This window comes from Stylophora pistillata, chromosome 13 (genome assembly GCF_964205215.1).
Source record: "Stylophora pistillata chromosome 13, jaStyPist1.2, whole genome shotgun sequence".
In the NCBI taxonomy this organism is placed as follows: Eukaryota; Metazoa; Cnidaria; class Anthozoa; order Scleractinia; family Pocilloporidae; genus Stylophora; species Stylophora pistillata.
In genome coordinates this window covers 15554896-15570036 of record NC_142531.1, presented here as the reverse complement: position 1 = coordinate 15570036, position 15141 = coordinate 15554896, and the positions used below count along the sequence as shown (strand labels likewise).

Sequence of the window (15141 nt, the reverse complement as noted above, 5' to 3'; positions counted from 1 at the left end):
AAACGGAACAGAGGGAAATCTTCGAAGATTAATCGTCGTTGGAAATAAAAAACACTTTTCGTAAGATCTCTGTTTTTCTCTTAACGAGAAAATCGTCGCATGATCAGTTAACTCGTGTGTGTTTGTCACACAAGTACTGCTGTTTCTTCAAAAGCGTATGCTTCAATTGACAGGTGTCACATCGTGACAGTTACTTTTCCAAAATATGTTTGAAAATTTGTTCGGAAGCCTTTTAACTACCTTTACAAATAAAAATCTCTCGGCGAAAGTTTTCTCTTTAATTTAAATAACATTTGTTTTCTTTATAACTCACTCGCAATCAAATTGTTAAGTTCAAGGAGGCTATTGCCGTAATTAAACTCGTAATTGTAGCCCTAAATCATTCGGGTTATTCAAATTAAATTTGAATAACATTTGTTTTCTTTATAACTCACTCGCTATCAAATTGTTAAGTTCAAGGAGGATATTCCCGTAATTAAAATCGTAATTGTAGCTCTAAATCATTCAGGTTCTTCAAATTAAAGAGAAAACTTTCGCCGAAGCATTTTTATTTGCAAAGGTAGTTAAAAGGCTTCCGAACAAATTTTCAAACATTTTTTTGAAAAGTAACTGTCACGATGTGACACCTGTCATTTACAGAGGAAAGAAGCATACGCTTTTGAAGAAACAGCAGTACTGGTGTGACAAACACACACGAGTTAACTGATCATGCGACGATTTTCTCGTAAAGAGAAAAACAGAGATCTTACGGAAAGTATTTTTTATTTCCAACACCGATTAATCTTCGAAGATTTACCTCTGTTCCGTTTTAAAATGTCACGGAAAGTCAAATTGTAAGTGAATGCAAATAGGTGTTTTGGAGTTGTCAGTCTGCTTGTTTGTTTTCTGTAATGGCGTGTGTAAATGGGTGTTTCTTCCACCGAAAAGCTGAAGTCAATGAGATTCTTTCTACCTAGACACAAGGAGATTTAATGCGACTTTTATTCATCGAATTCCTGCGTTTCTGCCGTGAAATTTACGGCGAAATAAACAATTTTTAATATAAGAGAAAAATCGAGTTTCTGATGAGAAATTTACGACGAAAGTGTATTTTAAGATTTTGAACTGCTGCTGAATAAAATTCTTTCTTTGTTAGCCTAAACTTTTAAAATCGTTTGTATCTGGCGCATGTGAAACCCATTTGTAGCTTAGAGGTTAAAAAGGGATTGTCACTCACTGAATTGGCTCGCCACTAAGGCTTGTGATCGCCTTCGTATGGAATTATTTTTTGTTGTTGTTAAGTCCGCGTTTTACTAGTCCGCGTTTTACTAGTCCGCGTTTTACTAGTCCGCGTTTTACTAGTCCGCGTTTTACTAGTCCGCGTTCTACTAGTCCGCGTTCTACTAGTCCGCGTTTTATTAGTCCGCGTTTTACTAGTCCGTGTTTTACTAGTCCAGTCCAGTCCAGTCCAGTCCAGTCCTCGAAATACCATATGCCCTCTTAACACTGCAATCAGGTAAGCCAGCGGATTCTCTTTACAAGCCAATGACAATTTCCAAAATGACCACGTGATCATACCCATAACAAAGAAAACTCCATTTGGCGCTCATCTTTGAATGTACTTTTCATCCGTTGATCGCTCGTTAATTTATTTCTAGTCTTTTCTCGACTGTTTTGCTTAACATGACATCTCTAAAGATGGGGTTTACCATTGTTCAATGGGAAAACGAGAATTGCGCGAGCGTTGTAAATGGAAAGCAAGTTGTTGGCGTTGTGAAGTTAAAAGAAGGGACAACAGTTATCGACTGGCCGGTACAAGGGTTGAGCGGCCATTTATAAAGCAACGGATTCTGAAAGTTTGTGGTGGGTACAAATTACGATATTAGGTACTTGAAATCTTCAAGACAGTATGGAGGATTGAAGATATAACCCTTGTAGAATCAGACATATTTAAAGCAATGCTGGAGACTGCCTATGTAAATACTATCTTGCATGCAAACCACATAGTGTAGGGTATGTAAAGGTTATGTTGATACTATGAAAAATCTATTGAAAAAATTGATAGGTTTTAAACGTCTATGTAAAATCTATTTTAGAACTTCACATAGTTTTTAAATAGCTATTTATTACCTATGTGTTACATGGGCTGATTTTTTATCTTGACATACATAGTAAATACATCCTACTTATTTACTATATAACAATCAAAATCTCTGAAATATTGAACATAGCTTTTACATACTGCTATGTATTTCCTATGCAATGTAGAGTGTAACTTTTGGATCTAACATACATAGTGAATACATCCTATTTATTTACTATGTAACAGTACAAAATTTTGGAAAAATGGTAACATAGCTTTTACATACTGCTATGTATTTCCTATGCACTGTAGAGTGTAACTTTTGGATCTAACATACATTAGTAAATACAGCCTATTTATTTACTATGTAACAATACAAAACTTTGAAAAATAGTAACATAGCTTTTACATACTGCTATGTATTTCCTATGCAATGTAGAGTGTAACTTTTGGATCTAACATACATAGTAAATACATCCTATCTATTTACTATGTAACAATACAAAACTTTGAAAAATGGTAACAGCTTTTACATACTGCTATGTATACTTGCTATACTGCAGGTGATTAAGTTTGAAGAAGTCACTCATTGCCCTAACACACATTGTAAATACATCTTATTTATTTACTATGTAACAATTTATATCAATCACTTTGGGTAAAACAAATACTTGCTATACTGCAGGTGATTAAGTTTGAAGAAGTCACTCATTGCCCTAACACACATTGTAAATACATCTTATTTATTTACTATGTAACAATTTATATCAATCACTTTGGGTAAAACAAATATTTATATAGCACTTTATTAAAAACTGGATCATTGGATAATGCAATTCAAGACTTTTTATTGGCTTAGCCATTATGGTATATGAGCAATATACTATAATCTACAAACAAGGTAAGCGTGCGCGTCAGCTTAAAATCAAAAGGGAGCTAAAAATCTGGTTTGTTCTTACAAAATAATAATTTCTTGGAGGCGTTTTTGATAAAACAATTATTCCACTCGCACTTGTTGGATATGCGATGATTACAGCCAACGAGGCGCTATGCACCTCGTTGGCTATCTATCATCTCATATCCAACGCGCGCTTGTGGAATAATTGTTAAAAATATACTTTCCACCTAGCGAAAAACTGTACATAAACAGCCCAAAATTAACAACAACATTTAGGCTTAGCAAAAGAACAAGATTTCTGTGCCTTGTAAACCATGGAGATATTCAATTTCAAGAGCTCTAAAATGCATAAAATGACTCCCCTATTGCTTAAGAGTGGCTATTTAAAATTTCAAAGAAAGTGGTTTAAACATCAGGGCTGTGCCATAAGGGTGCAGCCTAGGTACCTCAGACAACTAACACTTGCCTTTGGGTCACCACATAAACCTAATTTTTTCATATAGGAGTTGTGCTGGGTGCCCTGAATCTCTTAGTATGGAGCTATTGAGAGCTCCTTGTAATTTTTTTCTAGTGCACATGCAGCGTTAAAACACGTATTTACATGTTACTCACATAAAAAAAATTGCTACTCTCAGTCTTTTTCATAAGGATTTGGTAGCATACAAAAGAAACATCCTGATGAGACATTCACTATCAGAAATTTCCTCAATATATTCTCCACAGGAACAGCTATTAGTCTGAAAGAAAGAAAAATAATTTAAATCACAATGTAAATGTGTTCTTTTTGTTTTCTTCCACATTGCAAGGCTGAATAGATAAATACCCTTTGAAAGATTAGTTGTAATTAAAATAATCAACTGACTATCTTTTGCCAAACTTAACTATTATTACTGATTTTCATGGTTTACTCACTCAAGCCTTTAACCTCGCCAGGCTCTGAGAGTTAACAAAAGCTGTATACTCGAAATATAATAATTTCATGCAATTAAAAAAGCTAATGTGCTGTAAAATTTGCTCCACCTGTTTACGCCATGAAAAATATATTCTTTCTTTAAAATAAGAACTCCACCACAGAATATCACACACCAATAATATTAGTCTTAAAATATGACAAGAGGGTACCTGTTGGATGTTTTAACTCTTGTAATGTGGTTCACCACTGTCCTCCCTCGGTATTTAGGCAGCTGGTCATAATCTCTCTCCAAAACTTCAATAATGCCATAATAATTACTGGCCAAATTGCAACAGCACTTTTGATAAGCACAAATTGCTTGCTGACATTTTTCTTCAACCTTAGCATAGGTGTGTATTGTACCAAAGTTGTTGTTACTGTCAAGGTCTTGGGATTCAACAGTAAAATCATTTCGTGCTACCCCTTACCAAAAAAGATGGCCTTGAAGTATACTTTAAGTATATTACAAGTATACTGCATCAGTAGTGGTTATACTGCAATCATACTTAACAATAGGGAGTTTAAGCAAATCACTACGGCTGGCGCTGCTACGGCTATCGTGGTTGACGAGGCTTGGGGAGAGTACGTCGCCGTAGCCCGCCAAAATTCAACTTTAAGCAACGCGAACTACAAACCTAGTACGGCTGAGAAGTGTAAAACCAATAAATTAAGCGTCTTCGCGGTAGTTTATTGCACGTCTAAAAACTCAAAATGACTTCGTTGAAAGGGACGAGGGATTCCAACGTTTGGAAAAAAAAATTGTAAGCGATCCTGTGCACAGTGAATGAGTGAATTAAAATATTTGAGCTTGCGTGTTGTAAAATTGCCAGTTTGGAGCTTATAAACACCAAAGCAAAGTTTCTACACGGTCCCTCATAATCCTCGTCATTCCTTGGCTTCAGCTATTTGAATTTCAAGTAGTCTTTGAGGTTTGAAAAGGAAAAGTTAGACTTTCTACCTACGCATTTCACTTTGCGTTCGCTGCGTTCTCCATGTGCACACTGCTTCGATCCTTCGACAAACCCGGCGGCAAAAATAAAGGCAGATTCACTCGGTAAGGGACAGCAAGCTTGATAAATATTCCCGATAAGTTATTTTTAAAGATGTTAAGTGTATTTCAATAGTTAAAATTGCTCAGGAGAATGTATAAAGCGAAGAAAGAAGCGAGATAAGTTCACGTACCACAGACTACGCCGAAACCTTCCCACTCGCGTAGAAGGATTTCCCGCTACGGCTGGATGGGAACCACTGACATGCGCAATGACTCGTTTCTGGACAATTTTACTTCCGGTAGCCGTAGCAGCGCCAGCCGTAGTGATTTGCTTAAACTCCCTAATACTTCAATAGTACTGCACTTACTTAAGTACATCTGCAGTACCCTTTCTGAAGTACACTTTAAGTATACTGCTCAAGTGAAAATCATTTTCTTTGTTGTTGATGTTGGATTCAAGTATATTTTAAGTATACTGCTCGAGTGAAAATCATTTTCTTTGTTGTTGATGTAGGGTACAAGTATACTTTAAATGTCTCATACAAATATACCAAGAGATGTATATACCTGTACATGTTTATCATGAAATTTATTATTTAAACTAAGTTTTAGTAAATCTTAACGTTAATATACATTTTTTCATAAAGCAGCAGTCAGTTACATTAAGTGCAAATTGTCAATTTAAATCCAATGTAGTCATATCACAGATTTGCTTTCTAACCTCAAAGCCCTCTTGGATTCCACATAAATAAAAGTTTTTATTGTGATGCAAAATGTCTCATGTCCGGAGATGTGCCAAAATCATAATATATAAACATAATAATAAGCATAAGTCAACGCTTCGGACTGTGCACATTCATTTGTAGGCAAGAATTCTAACGTACTTTTATCGCTTCCTTCTCTTGTACAAATGTTTCTTCGTTATAAGACGCACCAATGACGCTTTTGGCACCACGGCTAGCTCATGCAGTGGAAGCGAAACACTGAGGAGTCGAGATGGCTGTGTTGGAGCTCGGTTACGGTCCAACTTCATTGATTTGGGTACTGGTACACTGTGACCATCTAGGTTACTCAGCTCTTATACTTCCTAAAATGGTATCCATCTGTCAAAATAATGAGGGTAAAACACGTTTGTAATCACATTCAAAATTGTGATTGCATGCCTTCTGTTGTTTCTCACCTTTGCCGTGAACATAACTCGAGTCAGGGTTTCGAGTCTTTGTTTCCTCGACAGGTTTCGGCCACAGATCTTGCAATTGAAGTACGTTTGATTCTTCTCGATTATTTCTACGTAGAGTGAGTTCACATCATTATTTAGATCATCTTCAGAACATGGATCCAAGGCAAAACCATCGTCAACATCCACCGTCCATCAGTCAAACCTTTACGCGTTCTCTTAACACTGCAATCAGGTAAGCCAGCGGATTCTCTTTACAAGCCAATGACAATTTCCAAAATGTCCACGTGATCATACCCATAAAAAAGAAAACTCCATTTGGCGCTCATCTTTGAATGTACTTTTCATCCGTTGATCGCTCGTTAATTTATTTCTAGTCTTTTCTCGACTGTTTTGCTTAACATGACATCTCTAAAGATGGGGTTTACCATTGTTCAATGGGAAAACGAGAATTGCGCGAGCGTTGTAAATGGAAAGCAAGTTGTTGGCGCTGTGAAGTTAAAAGAAGGGACGACAGTTATCGACTGGCCGGTACAAGGGTTGAGCGGCCATTTATAAAGCAACGCATTCTGAAAGTTTGTGGTGGGTAGAAATTACGATATTAGGTACTTGATCAAACCTGAGAAGCGAATCGGTCACTTGCATGCCACAGTTTCTTAAGTTTACGCTTTACAATAAAATAAATCTATCCGTAGGCTAAAGGTGTCAAGATTATATTTTTGTTGCGTTTGGCAAGCTGTGAGCCCAGCAGAAAAAAGACAAACAGCTGCTTAAGTCTGCAGTTTGGGATAACTTTATGCTTTTAACTTTATGCTAAATTTATGCTTTGTCTGCAGTTTGGGATAACTTCAGTGCAATTAATTATTACAGTTACAACAAGAATTTAATTTTAAAAATCAATTGTTTAACAGCCTTTCACTTCCAAGAGTGTTCAGTCCAACTTGAGAAGAAATCTCTCAATTTCAACTTGCAGAATCAATAAAAACAAACAACATAGCATTTACTTCACAAATCTTACCATAAAAAACAGGAGATTGCGCAGTGAACAGCTTCAAATATGTGCATGCTTCTTGTAATTCTCATTGTGCAATTGACTGTTTAAGCAGTCTGAACATCCCACCAGTTAGCAACATGAGAAGGAAAAGGTGGTCACTGGGCAGGTAGCTGCTCAACAGTGGTGTTGCATAGTATAGAAGGAATGCTCTTTTTTCAGAAGCATAAATACTACATAGTTGAATTCAAATTAAAACTAAATACCTAATGTCATGTTTGTTTTTAAAATAACATTTCCATTTAAACAAAATTGCAGAGTTTTTCATGGTTGCTAAACTTACTAAAGAGCCGAAACCAAGAAAAACAAAAGATGGAGACGACAGGAAGCCTGCACAGTCTCCACTCTCTCGCAGTGGAATAAAGCAGGCCATGTGAATGAAGTGCAATACCATTATATCCTTGCAGAAAAAGAAGGTATCAAATGACAAATTGTTACAAAAAAGCATATGCCATGATAAATATGGCCAAAGAAAATTTATTGAATTTAATAGCAAAGAGGACTGCAATTGTTTCCCTTAAGTGTCAGGAAGGAAAGAATGCTAGTTAAACATGATTAGAAGGTCAAAGGTTTTGGTAATTGATATTAATAAAATGGAAAAATGTTTGTAAAGGAAAATTTTCTCTTATTTTCTTTAAAGGATGCAAGATGAGATGACAATGAAAAATGAAAAGAATCCTCAATCATTCTTTTTTTTTGACAATTTCACACTGGCTGTTCAGGATTACATACTTTAATTCACTCCTTTTTACAAGAAAATTACAAGCTCGACTCACAAGTGTTATGAGAATCAATAGACAAAGGTTATTGATGGGAGAATATTACAGTAACTATGAAAAGTCAAAGCAGAACCTTTTGCAGAGTAAGGTATCTGGGTAAATCCCAACTATTGTAAACTAATGAATAAAGGCTGATAGTTTCGAAAGAAACTGTTTGGGGCTGCGTCGGTGGGAGTAACGAAATAATTTGGATATATCAACAAAGTTGAAATGGTAAATTGGCCACCGTAATGATTACAAAAGCTGACGTTTCGAGCGTTAGCCCTTTGTCGGAGCGAATAGAGGAATTATGGGTTGTGTGTGCTTTTAAAGGCAGAAAATGGAGCTACGTTATTGGTGGGTGCATGGCAACGAGAAAAACATGAATAAATTAGTGGAATGAAAAGCGTTCATTTCATTCCACTAATTTATTCATGTTTTTCTCGTTGCCATGCACCCACCAATAATGTAGCTCCATTTTCTGCCTTTAAAAGCACACACAACCCATAATTCCTCTATTCGCTCCGACGAAGGGCTAACGCTCGAAACGTCAGCTTTTGTAATCATTACGGTGGCCAATTTACCATTTCAACTTTGTTGATATATCCAAATTATATTGTAAACTAAGGTACTCTAGCTGTAAAATCAGAGTTGTAATGAAGTCATCCAAAGACTAGAGTTTAATTATTGTCACCTTTTTTACTACAGCGTTGTCACGTATTTTCAGCACTACAAATGGTGGACTACAAAGTTTTTCGTTTGAGTGAGTTAGTTTTCAGATCTCTGCAGTTAAAGGGTCAATACGTCTGACATAAAAGACAGATGTACAGGTAATAAATGACAAAAAAGACAGATGTACAGGTAATAAATTTTATAATTTAATATTGCACCTTTTGATTTTGTTGGATTATAAGCATATTTTTGACCAGCAAATGGTTTTATTATTGCTACTTTGAATGCAATTCTCTAAATACATGCATGTTCCTGCCTAAATAGGTTTGTGGCATGGTCCACACCATTCAAGTGCATAATTTAATCAACAAACCCCTCCTTCAAATCCTAATTAGCACTATGTATATGGTATGTAAAATCTATTTAAAAGGTGTGTGATCACTAGTTCAATTTAGTACTTACCTTGTTCACTGATGCTATTAAAAAGCTATATAAATTGTATTTAACTCACCTTAAAAAGACAATTGGTTACCTATGTTTTCTCTATTTTAATTCTATTAAAAGGCTATTAAGTTTATTTTTAATTGTCTCAGCTTCAACTTGCTCCTATGCAGATGCTATTTATATGCTATCTTTAATTTTCTACGCTAGCCTACTCAAAAGTGTATTACATAGCTTTTACCTACACTATGTAAAGGTTCCCTTTGACTGGTAAAAAAGTACAATTTTTTATGAAAATATATAGCAAAAGTCATAGCAATTACACACCATTTGAATAACACCCCCTCTGTCACTTTACACATAGAATTTTAATACCCTGTACTTACCTTTTACATAGAGCAGCCACATAGCATTTACATAGGTAAAAAGCTATATAAATTGTGTTTAACTCACCTTAAAAAGACTATTGGTAACCTATGTTTACTCTATTTTAATTCTATTAAAAGGCTATTAAGTTTATTTTCAGTAAGCCTCAACTTGCTCCTATTTAAGTACTATGTGAATTGGCATTTCAAACCTATGTAGCTGCTATTTATATGCTATCTTTAATTTTCTATGCTAGCCTGCTCAAATGTGTATTACATAGCTTTTACCTACACTATGTAAAGGTTCCATTTGACTAGTAAAAAAATAGGATTTTTTATCAAAATATGTAGCAAAAGTCATAGCAATTACACACAATTTGAATAATACCCTCTCTATCACTTTAAACAGAATTTTAATACCCTGTACCTACTTTTTACATAGAGCAGCCACATAGCATTTACATAGGCAATAAATAGTGTCTGATTCTACAAGGGAATGGCTAAAAGAGGTAAATAAAACGACTTTACATGTTATTTTTGTTTGTTACTGTGTTCCTATGCAACACATTTACTTGGCCTCATAATGTCTCTCTCCATCCAGAAATGCAAAGGTAAAAAATTAATTTAAGGTATAGTCAGTAGTCAAGCTACCCAGAAAGTAAAATCCTGATAACCTGTAGTCCCTATGCCATTTGATCTTGTATGCAGACCTTGGCCCTTTCATGTACATCATGATCTGAGTTTTACAGCACAAGTGTGCCATGAAAAAAGGGGAAAAAAATATATCATCTTCAACCAGAATAGACATAAATCAGTGTCAGATTCATGTTCTGGTTTGTTTTTCAACTTTCAGTGGCATTATACAGTTCCCTGAAGGAAGTTGCTACTGTTTGCTTGCACTATAGCAGACATTAATTTTTAGAAAGGTATCCCTATAAGCAATTCCTACCAAACTTGTGTACTTTTCATTTGTTTACCTAACTTGTTTGGCACATTTCATGGAAGAGTTACAAAAAGTAGAACTGGATAATTATATCGCTTTGAGTAGACTGCAAGCCAGCTGTTAACCCATATTTTGACATGCAGCTTGCTTAAATAGACCAGTTATTTGCCAATTAACAAGCAGACTCCATGTTGCCATTTCTCTGTTCAGTAATAGCAGATCACAAATGACGTCAAATTGTGGTAAGGACAAAAGAATGGCAGAGGAGGTGCAGCCAAACATGTTACTGATGTTCTGAACACATTTTGATATCTTCTGTGGTTTGTTACTGCACAGACCCATGGCAACATGAAATCTATTTGGTTTATATGATAACAAAGTGAAATGTTATCATTTTTGACGTCATATTTATGCATCTGTCCTGCAATAGATTATACTAACCCTTTAAAACATATCAGCTAGGAAATGATTTTCAGGTGATTATCTACTACCAGTGATATGAGACCTTCATGGCTTATTTTTTCTGTTCCTAAAACACAAAATTCCTCTTCTAGGTCACAGGGGTTGGCCCCAGCATCAGGTTGACCATGGAACTATTATATTGTTTTTAGTAAATGTGGCAGTAAGAACTTTCTCCTTCCATGTGCAAGTTTGTTTCCAGTCATAACTGCTATAGATCTAGTTAACTGTTGTACAGCGTATCCTTGTATCACGAATTCCCATAGATCCACTTGTTTCTGTCCCTTTATCAAAACTAACATGCCAACTTGACCCTTAATTTTTCCTTTACATCCGTACATCAGTATGCCTATTCTCAATACTGTTCACCATACATTTCCTGAGGAGCTGACAAAGAGAATCTGTTTAAAATTAACAGCTTGGCCAGTTGGTGATCATTTCCATTATTCTTGTGACCCTAATGTGTGATTCAGGGCTGATATTGTAAGGAGAAATTAGCTGGTAATCATCCTAAGGGCTCAAAGGATTGACAGGCCTGAGATTATTCCTTGCCAGATGGTGACATTCACAGTCTACCCTTGATTAATCAACAAATGGTAAACACCACAGTGTACACTATTGAGTTAGGGATGCACACGGGAGGTTGATAAGCACGAAAGAAGTGCAAGAGTACGTCACACAAGGTGATAGCCGAGAGCAACTCTATAGCCTCTTGAGTGCTTAGCTGAAACTTCCCAAGTGCATCCATAACTCAATACATATTAGTGTACACTGTGGCATTTACCATTTGTTTTAAAACATAACATTGCCACATTGTAGCAAAAGAATTTTCTTTTATTTAACAAATCTTGCTTGACCAGAAAAACAAGCGCGCACAGAACACTAGTCGTTGCATTTGCTCACATCAGTAGCGTACACCCACGGGCAAATGGTGGATGCTGAATTGACCAATCAGAGTGCATCCTATACTTTGCTTATGTTATAAAATACTGGTAAGTTGTCCTCAAAAGTCAAGAATTTCAAAGACACTTTTGAAGAGATGATGAAGAGTGGCTTAAATATATAGATGAAAAAAAATCTTGTTATGTTTATGTTCTGGAATGATAAAATACAAGTGACAGCTATCGGGAATCTCTTAAGCACGGAGGGTAAAACCCTCCAACTCCCAGAAGTGATTAACATGTAGCTTCTCCCCATAATAACCACAGAAAAAAGGGCAATGAGATGGGAGAGTGAACAAACAGATCTTGGGAATCAAAGGGATAATTAGAACAAACTAAACTGAGACCTCAAGCTTTCTGTATTTGATTTCTTTTCACACAATCATTTACACCCTTTGCAAGATATACTAAACTCTGCAAAGGTTATCACAACCTGAAGTAATTTCTCAGGTTTTGTTTAAAAAGCAACAATCATTGTAAGACTATTTATTTTTCGTGCAGGGAATAACTGCAACTAAAAAACTGCTGTGTCAAATGTAAAGCAACAAAGCTACCCTGTCACAGAAGAATTAGGAGAAGGTTGTATCCCTGTCAAAGCACCTGGTGGCTATAAGTTTACCCTGGTAGACCAGGATGTTACTAGTGGTGAGTTGGAACATGAATGAATGTTAATTTGGTGCCCACCTAAAGTGTTACATGATTAATGCAATGAAAAAAAAATGGTGAAATTACCAGCTTCTTGTAGATTAAAATCTTGGATGAGGTTTTTTCACAGAAAACTAAGCAATATGGAATATTCATTACCTCCACACCCTTAGATCAGTATGCATTTTCTCCACACTGCTCTCTATATTATTTTCTAAGATGCCAACCAGGAGAAATTGTTTACCGTAACAGTCAAGAGCTTCTTTGGTTGGCAATCATTTCCTTTATTCTCCTGACCTTAATGTTTGATTCAGGGGTGACATTGTAAGGAGAAATTAGATGCTGGTCACTCTTAGGGTTTAAAGTGTTTACAATAAGATGTTTATGAGTTTGAGAATTCTGGTGATATCTATGATGGCGACTTAGCCTGCATCAGCTTTAGGGCATCAAGATTGACAGCAGATTATCTAATTATTTGCATATGAATCTACTAGTAATTTAAAATTAAAGACAAGACATCTCCATCTTATAATTTTATTTGGTTTACAAGGACACATTGTTAGGCTTCACACTTCAAGTTATTCACTTTGTATCACAGAAGAGAGTAATGTGACCAATCAAATTGAGGCATTGTGATAGACAGCTAGTAGATTTATAGAAATAGAAGTTATAGATTTGTTTAAGAAGCAATGTCCAACAGAACTCTTGGAACATCGAAAATCGACTAGGTCTCTATACTCAAACCTTCAAGACCTGCTGATGCAGCTAAACTGTAATACTAAAACATATGGTGATAGAGCTTTCTCTACATGCACTCGGAAGATTTGGAACTCTATTCCATTTGAAATAAGACAATCCAGAACAGTTTTATCATACTCAAAGACCTTCTTTTATCAAACTCAAGACCTTCCTTTTTACTAAATTTGTTAAAAGTAACTCTTTATCATACTTTTAATATTTTAGCCTCTAGTTTCTTGGTATATTGCTTGCTTTTTATTTTCTAAGTTTTTAGAGTAAATTTTCATGGGTTTAGGATTAATTTTGTAAAGTGCCTTCAATGAGTAGTGGATGTGTGCACTATATAAATGGACTATTATTATTATTATTATTATTATTATTAATATGAACTAGTAGTTACTTTCGCGATTTTTATATGTAGGTCGTTTTTGTTATCAGAGTTAGTTTGGGTCTGTTATGAGTCAGATCCTAGAGAACCGAATTTAATAGATGTATTCTGTGTCAACTAATTTGGAAATGTACGAGAGGAAAAACCATTACCCACGCAAAGTTATTACTATTATTATTATTATAATTTTCTTGTTGGCGGGTATCTAAAGTTTTCTTTTATTTTAGGGCAATTTTCAAGCTGAATGCCTTTTGTTTTATACATCATGTTGAATTTTTGTGGAGTTTGCTAACACAAATTTTATCAATTATATTCTTTGTGTATAATCTTGAATTAGTGATTAAACGAAGTGTGTATCCATGAGTTTTTCTTGGATTTTTACTAGATATTTTGATGCATTTTTCTTCGATTTTTAAGCATGTTATTATTATTTTTGTAAATACTTTTAGTGATTATAGTGAATAAAGGTATTATTATCATCATCTTCATCGTCACCATCATCATCATCATCATCATTATTATTATTATTATTATCATTATTATTATTATTATAACAAACCCATTTCATCATAATTTTTGTAAATACTTTTAGTGATTATAGTAAATAATAATAATAATAATAATAATAATAATTATAACAAACCCTCTCTCTTTTTTTTCTTTAACAGATCCAGTGAGAAAAGTTTCTCTTGGAGTTTCAGACCTTACCAAATCTTTGCTTTACTGGCAAAACTTGTTGGGGATGACACTGTATCAAAAGACAGAGACAACAGCATTGCTAGGTTATGATTTAGACAAGTGTAAGCTTGAACTTATTCACCTCGGACACCCCGTTGATCGCGCTACAACATTTGGACGCATTGCTTTCTCAGGTCCAAGCATTTACAGTTACCAGAAATTGAATCTTCAGTGAAAAATGAAGGTCATACAATTCTTACATCACTTGTCAGTTTGGATACGCCCGGAAAGGCCACAGTGGAAGTAGTTATCTTAGCTGATCCGGTAAGTTTGAGGAGGGAGGGCACTCCTGTTCTTTCTTGTTCGTTTTATCTTGTCCTTAGCCTTACAGGATATAAATCGTAGAGTAGGAAAATGATGCACTGGCTTTCCTCAAAATGTTATATGAAAGTGAAACCATTTAGGGCTTAAGGTTAGGCATACCTGTTGGAAAATTTATCAGACCGTCCCCCTTCTCCGCTTGGTGGGAATTCATCAAATGTATTGGTCAGCTAATCGTTTGGTAACAATTTTGGTACTATCATCAAATTTAAATGTGTTGTTTTACTTTTCATTACAGGATGGACATGAAATTTGTTTCATTGGCGATGAAGCATTTAGATAGTTGTCAACTGTTGATCCAAAAGGAGACCAACTTCTCAATACAGTAAGGGTGATTATTTATTTTATATTGTGCTCTATAAGTACGTATAGCAAATATTTCAGCAAATTCCACTGAAATCCCACTACCACTTGCCACAGGTAAAGGAAAAAATATATACGACTTTTCAACTGTTGAGAACGTGAGTTAAGAACTTTGTAAGAAGTGCTCGCATCTAGTTAACCTCCAGGACGCTCGTTTCTCCGTCGCGGAAATATTTGAGATGTGTCTTGGAGAAGTTTTCGGGGGTTGGACACTAACAATGAGGCGAATAAGCATCTT

General features: G+C 35.4%; 1 pseudogene across 1 annotated transcript in view; it reads left to right on the top strand.

Annotated features, from left to right (window-relative positions):
- Window positions 1-12231: 12231 nt before the first annotated feature.
- The window catches only part of LOC148717826 (glyoxalase domain-containing protein 4-like), a 33226-nt pseudogene continuing 30316 nt past the window's right edge, over window positions 12232-15141 (top strand). Inside the window, exons 1-3 of the transcript XR_015994822.1 lie at window positions 12232-12355; window positions 14150-14483; window positions 14779-14865. The product of XR_015994822.1 is annotated as a glyoxalase domain-containing protein 4-like (transcript). The remainder of the gene's footprint in view (window positions 12356-14149; window positions 14484-14778; window positions 14866-15141) is intronic.